Source organism: Callospermophilus lateralis, chromosome 15 (assembly GCF_048772815.1).
Source record: "Callospermophilus lateralis isolate mCalLat2 chromosome 15, mCalLat2.hap1, whole genome shotgun sequence".
NCBI lineage: Eukaryota > Metazoa > Chordata > Mammalia > Rodentia > Sciuridae > Callospermophilus > Callospermophilus lateralis.
In genome coordinates this window covers 9,408,545-9,427,504 of record NC_135319.1, presented here as the reverse complement: position 1 = coordinate 9,427,504, position 18,960 = coordinate 9,408,545, and positions in this window count along the sequence as shown.

Sequence of the window (18,960 nt, the reverse complement as noted above, 5' to 3'; positions counted from 1 at the left end):
CCAGAGATTACCTACAAAGAGGGAATTCAGTACTGCTGCCATATGTTCATTATAAAATAAGATACCATATCCTCCAGGTCACATAGATGCACACCCAGCTTTGATGGTCTCACTACAAAAGAAGCTATAGCTCCGGACAACAATATAAATTTAAGTGCCCAACCTCAGAGCCAGTTTCTCCAGAAGTCTTTAGGCCAGCAGAGCTCCATGTTTGGGTTGTGTTTACAATGTCCCTTACTTGGGAAACTCCTCCACCACATCCAAGGTTGTGAACTCCTGAGAATTTCCCATTCCAGATTGGATTTATTTTCCAATTTTCCATTCTACAGTAACTGACCTAGTTTTACATCAATGCAAGTAGATTCCTATGGAACATGATGTGTATTTTGAAGTTCATTTTTATTCAACACTGTTACATTACTATTTCTTCAGTTTATGCACATAATAGGATATATATTTATTCCACAAGTCAGGAAGTTTATAGGTATTTGTTTCACTTTCAATCACTTTCTGCTTCAGAACACATGTATTCCTCCATGTTTCTTGCCTGGTCTTCTCATGAGACTTCTTTCCAAACACATTATTTTCTATTTCCGTAATCACTTTTGAAACAAAACTCACACACCCTTCATTATAAACCATAACTCTAAGATTACCATTAGATGTATAACTCTTTGGAATGAATGATTGTATATCAATATAAGATTTCCTATATATTTTCAGATATCAATTCTATCCATTATTTAAGTGGAACCAGTTATATTTTTTCCCAGTATGATCTATTTATGCATTATCTCTATATTCATAGACACAGTGTACACCTCTTTGTTCCCCCAATACTAATTTATTCGTCTTCACAATATTGCTCCCGAAAATGGTGGAAGAAATACTCATGTCACCTGATCTACATATACATTTTATTACAGTAATATTCTGGACACCAAATGCAAAGGTCACACTTATTATTGTACCAAAGTGTAAATGGAAAGTGAGCATGGGTTACTAAAAACATCCATGTCCACATTGCCTAATTCTCTGAAATGTCAATCCTATTCGTGACTACATATGTGTTTCTTCCTAAGATTATATATTCAACCTGAACCCTTTGAAAATGTCTAATCCTATCACTTTATAGTTTGCCTGACTTTGTAATGTCTCTATTGATATCTGCTTTCCTACATATTTCCCAAGTTCATCATTGTGATTGACTCTTCACATGTGCTGACAAATATATTCACTCTCTAACCAAAACCCTATTGCTAAAGAACTTTTGTTCCAAATACTATACTCACTCTTCTTCCTATACCTACCGACTATCTTCCTAATCCTACCGACAATCCCTGTTTGACTGGATGTTCTCTTGTACATTCAATCATCCAAGGTAGAATATCCTATGCCATTGATTATAGATTTATCTTAGACATCTGTGCAGAACGTAATTCAATGCTAATTATCCCAGTCAAGGTCCCAATGCCATTCTGGGCTTCGAATCTTACCTAGATTTCTGTTTTCATAATTATATTTCACCTCTATATTCTTTTAAATCTTTTAGGTTCCAAATACCATCATTCATTCAGCAGAATGATTTCTAACCCAAATCAAACATGTTGTTAACCTTAACCATTCATTGTTCCATCAATCTAACTTTACGGAAGAGTAGGGATAGAGTTGGTCTTAAAACACAGGAATGTATGAGATCTTTCACCTGATGAAAACCTCAAAGGTACATTCATAAATGATCCCTGAAGAACATGAAGGCAGCTATAAAGGGCCTGAGAGAGCAAAAGTCATCTTCAATGGCAAACAACCTGGTCAGGATGAAGGGTTCTGTCTGAATCAGCCTCTCTCTTCTTAATGTAGAGAAAATGGACCAAACCCAGCCTGTGTGGGTAGCTGTTCCAGGGCGCCTATAATTGATATACCATTCTAACTTGTGAAAGTGTAACAGGAAGTAGGGTCAGCCTCCTTCTCTTGTGACACTTGGAAGCCACTGGTAGGAAAAAGTGGTTGCCAAGGCAGTAACCTCATTCAGTTCCTGAAGGAAGTGACCTCACCTCACTTCCTTGGTGATTAAAATCTCTGAACTTGGGATTCATGAAGCCAGTCACCCATAGCTAGTCCCAGTCCCAGTCCCAGTGGTCACACTTGTTTGGATTTACCAAAGACACAGTCAGTCTTTCTTGGTAACTACTGATGTGAGAATGGCCAAATGCCAGGAAAGCTCTGAAGAGGAGCCGTTTCTGAGAAAGCAGGTAGTGGCTCACCTCTGGCTCCTGACACCTTCACAGAGTTAGCCAAGGAGACCAGAGCTGACACAGGTCAGGCCATTTCAGGGGAACATAGTATGGTCCACCAGTCAGAGGACACTCTGGATATTCACAGGCCTACTTGAGTTAAGGAGGTGCCTTTGTGGGTGTGGGTGTGAGTTTGTGGTTTTGTCTCATGTTTTGAGAATAGGTAGAAAAGGCGGTTTGTTTGGATTGGAGTGGACTGTTTCTAGTAAGTCGTTTGACAAGGCGAGTGCTTCTATGTCTGTGTTTCCCACTCTGTCCGTGGTTGTAGACATTAGAAAAGAGAATGCATGAAGGATGTGTCCTGTCTAGTAGAATGCTTCCCAGCATTCTTCCTGCCCGATTTAGGAATGGACTGTGGCTCGCCTTATGCATGGGAAACACCTACTAACTTTCTAAGTTCCTGTTTTCTTCCTGAATTCCGGTAAATCTCAAGAATAGGCCCATGGTTTTGAGTCCAAGGTATGTACCACCTCCAAGCTCTGTGACATGGCCATGTACTTGATAGCTGTAGGGAATGGGAACATCTTAGAAAACTCAAATATCTGTGTGACCAGTAAACTCTCAGTGGAGAGACCCTGCTTTAGTTCATTTGCATACTTATGGTTATGTTGCCCTGAATTTCAAGAAGGTGTTTGCCTCAGGGCACCCCTTTGTGAAGCCTGAAGAAAACTGTTTTCAAATGAAAATAAATGGACATAACATGTGGCTCTTTGCTTAATTGCTTTGGAAAGGGATGTGTCTGAATCAGTCTCTTGGGCCTGTGTGAGGCTGTGGCTTAGATTCTCAGCACATGATAGATCTAAAGATAGATTCCATGTGTGCAATCAAAACCAAAATGGCAAAAAATCAGTCATTGTGGATGAGTGTCTTGCCTTCCTCTGTTAGGTTCTTTACCTCCATCAAGTGTGAATAGGAATCCTTTAGGTCAAATGAGTTCTTCAAAGCCCTGCAGAGGTGCTTGTGTTTTCTCAAGACTCCAAATCACATAAAGAATCTATACCTGAGAGTCAGTAGGCCTCAAATTGTAGAAGGAGAGCAGTATTAATGGCAGGCCTATTTGACCACTCCTGGTTCACAGGAAGGGTGTCCATGTCACCCTGACTTTAGGCAAATGAGGGGCAAGCGACATTATTTTGGACACTCTCTTGGGATGCATTCCGCATGGTAACCTCCAGCCAGAGGTTATGATGAATGTCTATATTTAAGAAGATGAGGGCCATGTGGGTTTATTTTGGTTTTAATTGTGGTCATTCTTGTGGCAGTTGGAAGAGATGACTGGATCCACCTGGGCTTGAACTCTGGTGTCATTCCCCTTAGAGACTGAGTTCTGGAACACACATCAAAGAAGAATTGCCATAAATTGTGTGGGGATTTTAAGAGGCCACGCATGAGAGTCGCCCTTGGAAACTGAGATCTATGCCCACGGTGGCTATCCACAGAGCACTGGGAATCTCAGACAGAATATCACATGATTTAATTCTGAAAGACTTGGCAGCCATATTTGATAGTCAAAACACACATGGACCTCAATTGTAAACCTCAATGAGCGTGGCTTCATGTGACCTTTTGGCCACGCTTTGGGAAGCCTTGCCTGTGAGAGTTCTCTAGAGCTTTCATTGAAATGATCTTCCTCAACATTGAATGATTCCTGAATGAATTGAAATAAACAGTGCCTCCAACTTCATCCTTGAAAATTGGCTAGATAAATACCATGAAATTTTTAAAATTCCAATGACCAGGTGGCACTGAAGAACCTTTGGATGTCCTGTTGCTGATCATGAGTGTACCAGACAGTGCCTTGATTAACTGGTTTTCATGAATATGGTGTAGAACAGAGATGCCAGTAATTTGGAGCCTGCAGAATAGTGGGCCTAGAGCAGAGGTGATTAAGTGTGTGATAAAACATCTGTGGTGGGGTCATGTGGATCTGCCATTGTCTTCCAAATGGCTTGTGACTGACATGGTGCAGCCAGCAGAACATTGTGTGTAAACGCATCATGTTATATGGAGAGGTTTAGGGGCAATGTGCAGAATCAGGTTGCTATGGTCACGTAGGCAAACTATGTGGTATACAAGCCCTGTTGGTTATTCTCCTGCAGACCCTGACCCACCACATGTGACAGAACTCCCTCCAGCACTGTGGTCAATTTTAACTCCTTGTATTTCATGAAACAAATACAAAACTCTGAGTGCAACAGGAGACATTATAAAAAGTGGAGGATGATGAAATGGCTTCACAGTCCACATGGGGAGACACATAGCCCCCAGTGGCCATAGTTTACCTACAAAGAGAGAATTCAGCACTGCTGCTTCATGTTCATTGGAAAATTATAAACCGTGTCCTCCAGGTCACAGAGATGCATAAACAGCTTTGATGGTCTTACTAGAAAAAAAGCTAAAGCTCCTGAAAACAACATATATTTCAACTGTCCATCTTAGACGCAGTTTCTCCAGACGTCTTTAGGCTGGCAAATCTTCATGTTTGTGGAGTTTTTACATAGTCCCTTACTTTTGGAAACTCCTCTACCATCTCCAAGGTTGTGAAATCTGGAGCAGTTTTCATTTCAGGTATGAATTCAAAGATTTTCTAACTCTTTTCCTCTAATTGTGTCTTACTTGGGGTGAAGGTAATGTAAAGTTATTGTTCTAAATGAGAGTGGGAAAATTTTTGTGTAACACTAATTTGCATACACATTGATCCATTTTCCAATTTTCCATTCTAAATACAGAATCCCTGACAGTAACTCATACCCTACTATACTCTGACTACTAATCCTAATATGATGGAGAATAATACCCAAACAGAATGAAAATACAAGCAGTTCAGAGGAGGCATGGTGTACAGTTGGACTTCCCTTTTGCATGATTAAGGGTAGGTGTTATAAATCTACTCAATTGTTAATTGAAATAGTCCTCCATGTGTTCTTAAAGTTCACAAATATGTTAATTCCTGTCTCCCTTTCTCTGTAGCCTACTCAGCACATGTATTTTTATATGCACATACAGAATCCTACCTGGTATCACACGTACATTTTCATGAGTTGGCTGAATTGGCAGATACAAATTGTGAGAAGAGATCAGTCCTCCTAAACCCTGTGGAAACTGAAAATTCAAACTATGTGTGAGCTTCCCAGTAAAACAATATTATACATAAATCCATTTTCAGTATAATAAATATTTTTGCATCTGTGGATGATGTATATTACATGATGAATTACGATTAGCATATATATTGATACTTTTTAATGTATATTTGTGTTTATTTAAAAAAAAAATATATATATATATATATATATATATATATATATATATATATATATACACTCCAGATTTCTCAAAAAATGAAATATATGTGTCTTATACACACTCTGTAAATTCATTCATGTTCATGTATATGGATTTATAATCAACTTTTCAGAAGATAATTCTCAGAAATATTCATCCACCTGAAATACATATTTGTTTCCCAGTACTGAAAACTAACTTCAGTCAATGGTGTTTACAAATCCTAATATTTCTACAGTAACTGACCAAGTTTAACATCAATGCCAGTAGATTCCTATGGGACATGATGCCTATATTGACCTTCATTTTAATCCAACACTGGTACATTACTATTTCTTCAGTTTTTGCACATCATAGGATATGTATTTCATCCACAAGTTCACAAATATATAGGAATTTGTTTCACTTTCAAACACTTCTTGCTTCAGAACACATGTATTCCTCCATGTTACTTGACTGGTCTTTTCATGAGACTTCTTTCCAAATACATTATTTTCAATTTCCATAATCAATTTCGAAGCTAAACTCACACACTCTTCATGATGAACCATAACATTAATATTAACATTAGATGTATAACTGGTTGGAATGAATAATTGTATATCAATATAAGATTTCCTCTATATGCTCACGATTCAATTCAATCCATTATTTAAAGTTGGAACCAGTTATGTTTTTTATTCACAGTATTGTCTATTAATGCATTATCTCTATATTCATAGATACAGTGTACTCCTCTTTGTCCCTTCAATACTAATTTATACATCTTCAAAATATTGCTCCCAGAAATGGTGGAAGAAATACTCATGTCATCTTATCTATATATAGATTTTATCACAGGAATATTCAGGACACAAAAAGCGAAGGTCACACTCATGATTGTATCAAAGCCTAAATGTCAAGGGAGCGTGGATTACTAAAAAGAACCACGTCCAAGTTGCCTAATGGTCTCTAATGTAAATCCAATTGGTGACTACATATTTGTTTCTTCCTATAATTATATATTCAACCTCAACCATGTTGAAAATGTCTAATCCTATCACTCACTTAATACTTTGCCTGATTTTGTAATATCTTTATTGATACCTGCTTTCATACGTATTTCCCCCAGTTCATCATTGTGACTGACACTTCACATATGCTGACATTTACATTCACTCTCTACCCGAAACCCTATTGCTAAAAAACTTTTGGTCCAAATCCTATACTCACTCTTCTTTCTAATCCTACTGACTATCTTCCTAATGCTACTGACTATAGTTTTTTGACTCGATATTCTCTTAGACAATCAATCATCCAAGATATAAGGTCCTATGCCATTGTATATCAATTTATCTGAGACACATGTGCAGAACATAATTCAAACCTAAGTATCCCACTCAAGGGCCCAATTCCCTTCTGGCTTCAAATCTTACCTAGATTTCTGTTTTTATACTTATATTTTACCTATATATTCTTGTAAATATCACAGGCTCCCAGTACCATTATTCATCTGGCAGAAAGATTCCTAACGCAAATCAAACATGTTATTAACCCTAAACATACACTTTTCCCTCAATCTAACTTTACAGAAGAGGAGGGACAGAGTTGGTTTTACAATACAGGAATGTAGGGGATCTTCCACCTGCTGAGAACATCAAAGGTATATGCAGAAATGATCCCCTGAGATGATGAAGGAAGCTATGAAGGACCAGAGAGAGCAAAAGACATCTTCCATGGCAAACTATCTGGTCAGGATGAAGGGATGTGTCTGAATCAGCCTCTGCCTTCTTAATGTAAAGAAGATGGACCAAACCTGGCCTGTGTGGAGAGCTGTTCCCAGGTACCTATGGTTGGTATACCATTCTAACTGTGAAAGTGTGACAGGAAGTAGGGACAGCCTCCAAAAGTGGTTGCCAAGTCAGTGACCTCATTCAGTTCCTGAAGGAAATGACCTCACCTCACTGCCTTGGTGATGGAACTCTCTGGATGTTTGATCCGGGAAGACAGGCACCAAGAGCCAGTGACAGTCCCAGTCCCAGTGGTCTCACTTGTTTTGATTTACCAAGAACAGAGTCAGTCTTTCTTAGTACCTACTGATGTGACAATGGCCAAATGAAAGGAAAGCTCTGAAGAGGAGCTTTTCCTGGGAAAGCAGGTAGTGGCTCACCCATGGCTCCTAACAACTTCAAAGTGTTGGCCAAGGAGACAAGATCTGATACAGGACAGGCCATTTTGGGGGAACATACAATGGCCCACCATTCCGAGGACACTCTGGATAGTCACAGACTTACTTGAGCAAAGGAGGTGCCTTTGAGTGTGTGTGTGTGGGTTTGTGGTTTTGTCTCATGTTCTGAGAATAGGTAGTAAAGGCTCTTTGTTTGGATTGGTGTGGACTGTTTCCAGTAAATTGTTTGACAAGGCGAGTGCTTCTATGTCTGTGTATCCCACTCTGTCCGTGGTTGTAGACATTAGAAAAGAGAATGGATCAATGGATGTGTCCTGTCTAGTAGAAAGCTTCCAAGCATTCATCCTGCCCAATTTACAAATGGACTGCAGCTTGTCTTATTGAAGGGCAACATCTGCTCTCTTACTAAGTTTCTCTTTTCTTCCTGAATTCTGGAAACTCTCCAGAATAGCCTCATGGTTTTGTGTCCAAGATATGTACCACCTCCAAGCTCTGTGATATGGTGATGTACTGGATAGCTGAAGGGAATGGCGAGCATCTAAGAAACCTCAGATATCAGTGGGACCAGGAAAGTCTCAGTGGAGAAACCCTTCTTTGGGACTTTTGCTTACATATTGTTCTGTTACCCTGAATTTCAGGAAGGTCTTTACCTCAGGACACTCATTTGTGAAGCCTGAAGAAAACAGTTTTCAAATGGAAATGAAAGGGCATCACCTGTGGCTCTTTGCTTAATTGCTTTGGAAATGAATGTTTCTGAAACAGCCTCTTGGCCCTGTGTGAGGCTGTGGTTAGATACTCAGCACCTTATACATCCCACGTGTTCATCCAAAACCAAAATGGCCAAAAGAGCAGTCTTTGTGGATGAAGTCTCTCCCTACCTCTGTAAGGTTTCTGACCTCTATCAAGTGAGAATAGGGTGCCTTTAGGTCAAATGAGTTCTTCAAAGCCCTTCAGAGGCTAGCCCATAGGTGATTCCAATGATTCCAATTCACATGAAGAATCTAAACGCCACAGTCAGTAGTCCTCAAATTGGAGAAGCAGAGCAGTATTAATGGCAGGCGTATTTGATCAGTCATGGTTCACAGGAAGGTGTTCAGGCCACCCCAACTTTAAGCAAATGAGGGGCAAGGGAGCTTATTTTGGACACTGTCTTGGGCAGTGCCCCTCATGGAAACCTCCAGCCAGAGGTTAAAATGAGTGTCTTTATGGAAGAAGATGATGGCCATGTGGAAGTGTTCTGGTTTTAATTGTGGTTATTAGTGTGGTTGTTGGAAAATATGACTGGTTCCACCTGGGCTTGAACTCTGGTGTGATTCCCCTTAGAGACTGAGTTCTGGAACTGATCTCAGAGAAGTATTGCTATGAGTTTTGTTGGGATTTTAGAAGGCCATGCATGAGAGTCACCCTTGGAAACTGAGATCTGTGCCCAGGAAGGCTTTCCACAGAGCACAGGGAATCTCAGCCAGGTTATCACATAATTTTTTTCTGAAAGAATTAGCAGCCATAGTTGAGAGTCAAAACACGCAAGGATTTTACATTGTAGACCTCAATGGGCCTGGCTTCATGTGACCATTTGGCAACTCTTTGGGAAGCCTTGCCTGTGAGAGTTCTCCAGAGCTTTCATTGAAATGAGCTTCCTCACCATTTAATGGTTACTGAATTAAATGAAACCCTCAGTGCCTCCAACTTCATCCTTGAAAAATGGGCTCGATAAATACCATGAAATTTTTGAAATTCCCATAACCAGGTGGCACTGGAAAACCACTGGAGATCCTGTTGCTGATCATGAGTGTACCAGAAAGTGCCTTGATTGACTGGGTTTCACAAAAATGGTGTAGAACAGAGATGCCAGTAAGTTGGAACCTGCTGAGTAGTGGGCCTACAGCAAAGGTGGGTAGGTGTGAGATAAAACATCTCTGGTGGTTTCATGTGGATCGGCCATTGACTTTCAAATGGCATGTGACTGACATGATGCAGCCAGCAGACCCTTATATGAAAAGGCATCTTGTTATATGGATAGGTTTCTGGGCAATGTTCAGAATCAGGTTGATATGGTCAAGGGGGCAAGCTATGTTGGACATAAGCCTGGTTGGTGCATTCTCCTGCAGACCCTGTCCCACCACACGTGACAGAACTCCCTCCAGCACTGTGTCCCAGTTGAACTCCTTGTATTTCATGAAGCAAATACCAAACTCCCAGTGCAGCAGCAAAAATCACCACGAAAATTAGATTATTACCAAATGGCTTCACAGTCCACACGGAGAGACACTTATCCCCCAGTTGCCACAGTTTACCTACAAAGTGAGAATTCACCACTGCTGCCTCATTTTCATTGGAAAATAAGATACCATGTCCTCCATGTCACATAGATGTTGACCCAGTTTTGATGCTCTCACTACATTGGATGCTAAAGCTACCGACAACAACATACATTTCAAGTGTCCCAACTCAGAGGCAGTATCTCAAGAAGTCTTTAGGCCTGCAGAGCTCCATGTTTGTGGAGTGTTTACCTTGTCTTTTACTTTTGGAAACTCATCTACCACCTCCAAGGTTGTGAACTCCTGAGCATATTCCATTCCGGGTATGTATTCACAGATTTTCTAACTCTTATCCTCTAATTGTGTATTTCTTCCAGCGAGGGTAATATCAAGGGATTGTTCTTAATGTGAGTGGGAAGATTTTTGTGTAGCACATATTTGCAAACACATTGGGTTTACTTTCCTATTTTCCATTCGAAATACTGAATCTCTGACACTAACCCATACCCTTCTAGACTCTGACTACTAATCCTTATATGATGGAGAATAGTAACCCAAACAGAATACAAATACCAGCAATTCAGAGAAGGCATAGTATGTAGTTGGACATCCCTTTTGCATTATATTGTGTAGGAGTTATAAATATAGTTAATGTTTATTGACATAGTTCTCCATGTGTTTTTAAAATTAACAAATATGTGAATTCCTCTCTCCCTTTTTCTGTAGCCTATTAAGCACATGTATTTTTATATGCACAAATAGAATCCTACCTGGTATCACATGTACATTCTTCTGAGGTGGCTGACATGGAGGATAAAAATTGTGAGAAGAGATCACTCCTCCTAACCTCTGTTGGAACAGAAAATTCAACCTATGGGTGAGCTTCCTAGTTGACCAACATTATGCATAAATCCATTTTCAGTAAAATGTATATTTTTGGATAAGTGGATGTTATATATTTAATGATGAATTTGGATTGGCATATATATTGCTACTTTTTAATGTCTCTGTGTGTGTGTGTTTGTGTGTGTGTGTGTGTGTGTATATATATATATATATATATATATATATATATATATATATACTCTCCAGATTTTTCAAAATATGAAATATATGTGTCTTATTATACACTTCCTAAAATCATTCATATTCATGTATGAGGATTTATAATAAACTTTTCACAAGATTATTCTCAGAAATATTCATCCACCTGAAATACATATTTGTTTCCTAATACTGAAAACTAACTTCAGTGAATGGTGCATACAAATCATAATATTTTGACATTGCAAGATGGCCGCGAATAGAGAGCATCATACCCAGTGTACCGCGCCACTGCACAGGTGACTAACAACTAAGAACGACAAAAAAACTATCTTGTTAGGAACTTACAGCAAAATGGGGGTGCACTGACACCTAGAAGAAGGATTTCTAGTACTGAGGTCGGGTAAATGAGTCTCAAACACGAGCCAACTCTGCGACCTGAGATCCTGTCTGACTGATCCACGCGACCCGTCCAGTGGCTACAGACGGCGGGGCACCACTGAGATGCGATCAATAAGCACGGAGAAACGTTGATGCAGATTCTGTGGAATTCTGCCAGTAGAGTCCCCACTGAGCCCTTGGCTGAGTTCAGGGTTTCAGATGGGGAAGGAAGTGGTACAGTTCTAACCCCCACAATGGAAACTCCACGATGGAAACCAACGGCCACCATCTTGGTGAGCTGAAGTAATGACAGCCACTCTCCTACAGATTGCAACAATAAAACAGGTGCTGTTACTCAGCTCATTTCCCATACTTCGGGGAATTTGCATCAAATCTCTCCTAGGCTTTCTGGGGGAGAGATTATCAGAGCGAGCCTGCATAAAGATAGGGGAAAACTAGAGGCACCTGACTTTCAACTCCCCCTCCCATCAGCGGTGAAAAAAAAACTGTCTAGCCAGTGCTGAGGGAGGGGCAAGCGGAAAAAAATAATCAAAACAATAGAGTGCCGGGGTTCCCAATAGCCAACTGTGCAATCAGAGATCCGGGCTGATTAAATCATGCAGCCAGGTCTGCTGTTACAGATGGCGGGGCACCACCGAGAAGTGACCTGAAGCAGGGAGAAATGTTGCTGCGGATTCTGTGGAATCCTGCCGGCTGAGCTCCCACTGATCCCCGGGCTGAGTTCGGGAATTCAGACAGGGAAGAAAGTGGCATAGTTCTATCCCCCACAAAAGAAACTCCACCAAGGAAACCAGCAGAAACCGCCCCTCGCCAATAGATTGCAACAATAAAACAGGTGTGTGTTACTCAGCTCATCTCTCATACAGAGGGGAATTCGCATAAAATCTCTCCTAGGCTTTCCGGGGGAGGGATTATCAGAGCAACCCTGCATAAAGACGCGAGAAAAACTAGAGAAAACTGACTTTCGACTCCCCCTACCATCAGTGGCGATAACGAAACGTGTATAGCCAGTGCTGGTGGAGGGGCAAGTGGAAAAAATCAAAACAATAGAGTGTCTGGGTTCCCAATAGATACCCTCCACACCCAACAAACGGCAGGCCCAGAGTACAGTTTGAACTGCCGAGAGGCATCACTCAGGGGAAATCTGGTCTAGAAAAAGAAACCTGGACAAGCAGGAGAAACCGAAGGACTAGAAGCCAGGCCCTTGTGACTGGGCGGCTGGAGACCGCAGGCCCGCAGGTGACATTCCACCCACTTCCTGAGTGACTGGGCGGCGGAGGAATGCCCGTCCGCCGGCAACCAAGCGAGAGACTGGGTGGCTAGAGATTGCAAACCCACCGGCGACAGCCCACCTGCTGCCCGAGTGACTGGGCAGTTGGAGACCACCTGCCCGCTGGCAACCAACCGCGCAATTGGGTGGCTGGAGACCGCCTGCCTGCCAGTGACCCGGAGCTGAAACAAACCAGAGACAGCCAAGTTCCACCCCCCAATTCGGACACCTCGGCAAGGAGCCTAGGGCCCGCCAAAGCAGAGAGGTGACATCACTGGAGCTCGGCCTTCGGAATTACTTCCAAGCGGAATCCACTTTAGCAGGCATAGTTTACCAACACAAAGGAGAGACAACAGAGATATACAACATCAAAACAAATCTAAAGAATAAAGCAGAAACACAGCAATCAAATAGAGCTGGAAAGTAACGTGAACATCATAAAAAAACAAGGGCAAAAAAGGAGTACAAACAATGCAGGACATCTTAATTCTACAGGAGGACCTTGAAGCATCAGAAACAGGGATAGGGAAAGAACTCAAGGCATACTGAACTCAAATGGAAAGGAATATTAGAGAAGACATGAGGCAGCAAGTCCAAGCAATAAAAGTATATTTTGAAAATGAATTAAACAAACAAATTCAAATGGCAAAGAATGAGCTTTACCAGGAGATAGAGATCTTAAAAAGAAATATTAAACAGTAATCCTAGAAATGCAGGAAAATATAAACCAAATTAAATACTCAAAAGAGAATATTACAAATAGACTAGATCAAGTAGAAGTCAGAACATCAGATAATAAAGACAAAGTTTATCAACTTGAAAAGAATATAGTCAACACAGAAAAGATGCTTAAATCCCACCAGGAATCTATTCAAAAGATATGGGATGTCATAAAAAAAAATTTCAGAGTCATCAGGATAGAAGAAGGCATAGAGATTCAAACCAAAGGAATGGACAACATATTAAATGAAATAATACTATAAAACTTCCCAGAGATGAACGATGGATTGGATTGCCAATTCCTGGAAGCCAACAGGACCCCAAACATTCAAAACCAAAATAGACCAACTCCAAGATATATAATTATGAAGATAGCCAACATACAGAACAAGGAGAGAATATTAAAAGCTATAAGAGAAAGGAGGCAGATTAAATTCAGGGGTAAACCAATTAGGTTATCAACTGATTTTTCATCACATACTTTGAAAGTGAGAAGATCCTGGAACAATGTAATTCAAATGCTGAAAAAAAAATAGAATTCCAACCAAGAATACCATATAAAGCAAAATTAAGCTTCAGATTTGACAAAGAAATTAAAGTCTTTCACGATAAACAAAAGCTAAAACAATTCTCAGCCAGAAAACCAGCACTGCAAAGCATTTTGTGCAAAATACTACAAGAAGAAGAGTTAAAAAATAGTGCCCAAAACTAACAGTGGGAAGTATCTCAGTAAAGCGGGAGGAAAGTAACCAAAAAACTAAAAACTATCCAAACTAAAATATAATAAATAAATAAACATGACTGGAAGTACAAATCATATTTCAATTGTAACCTTAAATGTTAATGGCCTAAATTCACCAATCAAGAGACATGTGCTAGTAACCTGGATCAAAAAAACAAATCCAACAATATTCTGCCTTCAGGAGACTCATATGATAGGAAAAGACATACACAGGCTGAAGGTAAAAGGTTGGGAAAAATCATAACACTCACATGGCCCTCAGAAGCAAGAAGGATTTGCCATACTCATATGGAATAAAATCAACTTCAAACCTAAGTTAATCAAAAGGGATAAAGAATGACACTATATTCTGTTAAAAGGAATCATCCACCAACAAGAAAACAACAATTATCAATTTGTATGCACCAAGCAATGGAGGTGCAACGTTCATAAAACAAACTCTCCTCAAGTTCAAGAGTCAAATAGACTACAACACAATAATTATGGGTGACTTCAACATACCACTCTCGGCATTAGAGAGATCCTCTAGACAAAAACTGAATAAAGAAACTATAGAACTCAACAGAACAATCAATTACCTAGACTTAACCGACATATATAGAATATATCAACCATCATCAAGTGGATACATGTTCTTCTCAGCAGCACATGGATCCTACTCAGAGATACACCATATATTATGCCATAGGGCAATTCTTAGTAAATATAAAGGCATGGAGATTATACCGTGCACCATATCTGATCATAATGTAATGAAACTGGAAATCAATTAGAAAAGAAAGAAGGAAAAATCCTACATCACATGGAAAATGAACAACATGCTACTGAATGATCAATGGGTTACAGAAGACATAAAGAAAGAGATAAAAAAATTCTTAGAGACAAATGACAATACAGACACAACATACCGGAATCTATGGGACACAATGAAAGCAGTTTTAAGAGGGAAATTCATTTCTTGGAGTTCTTTCCTCAAAAAAAGAAAAATACAACAAATAAATGAACTTTAACTCCACCTCAAAAACCTAGAAAAGGAAGAGCAAAACAACAGCAAATGTAGTAGAAGACAAGAAATAATTAAATTTAGAGCAGAAATCAACGAAATTGAAACAAACAAAAAAAAAACTTTGAAAAAATTGGTAAAAGTAAAAGTTGGTTCTTTGAAAAAATAAATAAGATAGCCATGCTAAGGAAGAGAAGAAGAAAGAGAATTCAAATTACTAACATATAGGATGAAAAAGACAATATCACAACAGACACTACAGACATACAGAAGATAATTAGAAAGTATTTTGAAACACTATATTCCAATAAAATAGAATATTGTGAAGATATTGATAAATTTCTTAAGTCATACGATCTGCCCAGATTGAGTCAGGAAGACACAAACAATTAAACAGGCCAATAACAAAGGAAGAAATAGAAGAAGCAATCAAAAGACTACCAACCAAAAAAAAAAGCCCTGGACCGGATGGGTATACAGCGGATTTCTACAAAACCTTCAAAGAAGAATTAAAACCAATATTTTTCAGCTTTTTCAAGAAATAGAAAAAGAAGGAGCTCTTCCAAATTCATTCTATGAGGCCAACATCACCCTGATCCCGAAACCAGACAAAGACACTTCAAAGAAAGAATACTACAGACCAATATCTCTAATGAACTTGGATGCTAAAATTCTCAATAAAATCCTGACGAATCGAATACAAAAGCATATGAAAATAATTGTGCACCATGATCAAGGAGGATCCATCCCTGTGATGCAAGGATGGTTCAATATACGAAAATCAAGAAATGCCATTCACCACATCAATAGACTTAAAGACAAGAACCATATGATCATCTCGATAGATGCAGAAAAAGCATTTGACAAAGTTCTGCATCCCTTTATGTTCAAAACATTATAAAAACTAGGGATAACAGGAACTTACCTCAACATTGTAAAAGCTATATATGCTAACCCTCAGGCTAGCATCATCCTAAATGGAGAAAAACTGAAGGCATTCCTTCTAAAATCTGGAACAAGACAGGGATGCCCTCTATCACCACTTCTATTCAATTTAGTTCTTGAAATACTAGCCAGAGCAATTAAACAGAGAAAAGAAATTAAAGGCATAAAAATAGGAAAAGAAGAATTTAAAGTATCACTATTTGCAGATGACATGATAATATATTTAACAGACACAAAAAGGTCTACAAAGAAATGGCTAGAGTTAATAAATGAATTCAGAAATGTGGCAGGATATATAATTAACACGCGTAAATCAAAGGCATTCCTGTATAACAGCAACAAAACTTCTGAAATGGAAATGAGGAAAACCACTCTATTCACAATATCCTCAAATAAAATAAGATACTTGGGAATCAACCTAACAAAAGAGGTGAAAGATTTATATAATGAAAACTACAGAACTCTAAAGAGAGAGATAGAAGAAGATCTCAGAAGATGGAAACATGTGCCCTGTTCATGAATAGGGAGAACTAACATCATAAAAATGGCAATATTACACAAAGTTCTCTATAGGTTTAATGCAATGCCAATCAAAATTCCAACGGCATTTCTTGTAGAAATAGATAAATCAATCATGAAATTCATATGGAAAAACAAAAGACCCAGAATAGCAAAAGCAACTCTAAGCAGGAAGTGTGAATCTGGAGGTATAGCGATACCAGAGTTCAAACTGTACTACAAAGCAATAGTAACAAAAACAGCATGGTACTGGTACCGAAAAAAGCAGGTGGACCAGTGGTACAGAAGAGAGGACACAGAAACCAATCCACAAAATTACAACTTTCTTATATTTGATAAAGGAGCTAAAAGCATGCAATGGAGGAAATCCATATGCAACAAAATGAAACTGAATCCCGTTCTCTCGCCATGCACAAAATTTAACTCAAAATAGATCAAGGATCTAGATATAAAATCAGAGACACTGCATTTCATAGAAGAAAAAGTTGGCTACGATCTACATACTGTGGGGTCGGGCTCCAAATTTCTTAATAGGACTCCCATAGCCCAAGAGTTATTAACAAGAATAAAAAAATGAGACTTACTTAAACTAAAAAGTTTCTTTTCTCTGCAAGAGAAACAATAAGAGAGGTAAATAGAGAGCCTACATCCTGGGAACAAATTTTTACCCCTCACACTTCAGATAGAGCCCTAATATCCTGAATATACAAAGAATTAAAAAAAATATATCAATAAGATAACAAATAACCTAATCAACAAATGGGCCAAGGACCTGAAAAGACACTTCACCGAGGAGGACATACAATCAATCAACAAGTACATGAAAAAATGCTCACCATATCTAGCAGTCAGAGAAATGCAAATCAAACCCACCCTAAGATACCATCTCACTCCAGTATGATTGGCAGCCATTATGAAGTCAAACAACAACAAGTGTTGACGAGGATGTGGGGAAAAGGGGACACTTGTACACTGCTGGTGGGACTGCAAATTGGTGAGGCCAACATGGAAAGCAGTATGGGGATTCCTGGGAAAGCTAGGAATGGATCCACCATTTGAACCAGCTATCGCCCTTCTCGGACTATTCCCTGAGGATCTTAAAAGAGTGTACTAAAGGGATACTGCCACATCAATGATCATAGTGGCACAATTCACAATAGCTAGACTGTGGAACCAACCTAGATGCAATTCAATAGATGAATGGATAAAAAAAATGTGGCATCTATACACGATAAATGCAGCACTAAAAAATGACAAAATCATAGAATTTGTAGGGAAACGGATGGCATTAGAGCAGATTATGCTAAGAGAAGCTAGCCAATCCTTAAAAAAACAAATGCCAAATGTCTTCTTTGATAAAAAGAGAGTAACTAAGAATAGAACAGGGAGGAAGAGCATGAGGAAAAGATTAATATTAAACAAAGACGAGTGGGAGAGAGAAAGGGAGAGAGAAGGGAAAGCATATGGAAATGGTAGGAGACCCTCATTGTTACACAAAATTACATATAAGACATTGTGAGGGGAAAGGCGGGAACAAGAGAGAGAAGTGAAGAATAGCAGATGAGGAAGAGAGGGAAGATAGGATGGGAGGGGAGGGGGGATAGTAGGGGATAATAAAGGTAGCAGAGGACAACAGTCACTAATATGACATTATGTAAAAATGTGAATGTGTATCTGATGTGATTCTGCAATTCGTATTTGGGGAAAATTGGGAGTTCATAACACATTTGAATCAAATGTGTGAAAGATGATATATCATGAGCTTTGTAATGTTTTGAAAAACCAATAAAAATAAATAAACAAAGGTTTAAAATTGAGTGGGAAGAAATCAGCTAAAAAGGAGTTGAGATGCATTCATTTTGATAAGCAGAAAGTTTGTTTTGTGTAGTTGTAAATATCACAAATTTATTTTACCAGGAAACTGGCTTTTAAAAATGAACATATATTGAGATTAAAGGATAATCCACCTACCTTCATGAAAAATTCATATCATTTCCTATATTTTTCATATTTCATTTTTTTCGTGAATATTTTGTCATGGACCAGGTCTAGTCTTAGGCTACCTCATCTGACAAGTTCGTACAATGTGTTGGATTGTTCTTTTCATCTTTTATTTGATAGTTTCTAGCTGATAATGTGTATTTTTCCTTATCTTTATTTGGACATACATACCCAACTCTATCTTTGCATTTTATGTTTTACTGGGGAAGAGACTCATCAAAAGCTCTTTATTATATGTATCAACAATCAAACATTTAGAGCATGCAATTATTCTTAATTTTGCATGAAAATATCTTTGTACCATTTTTCT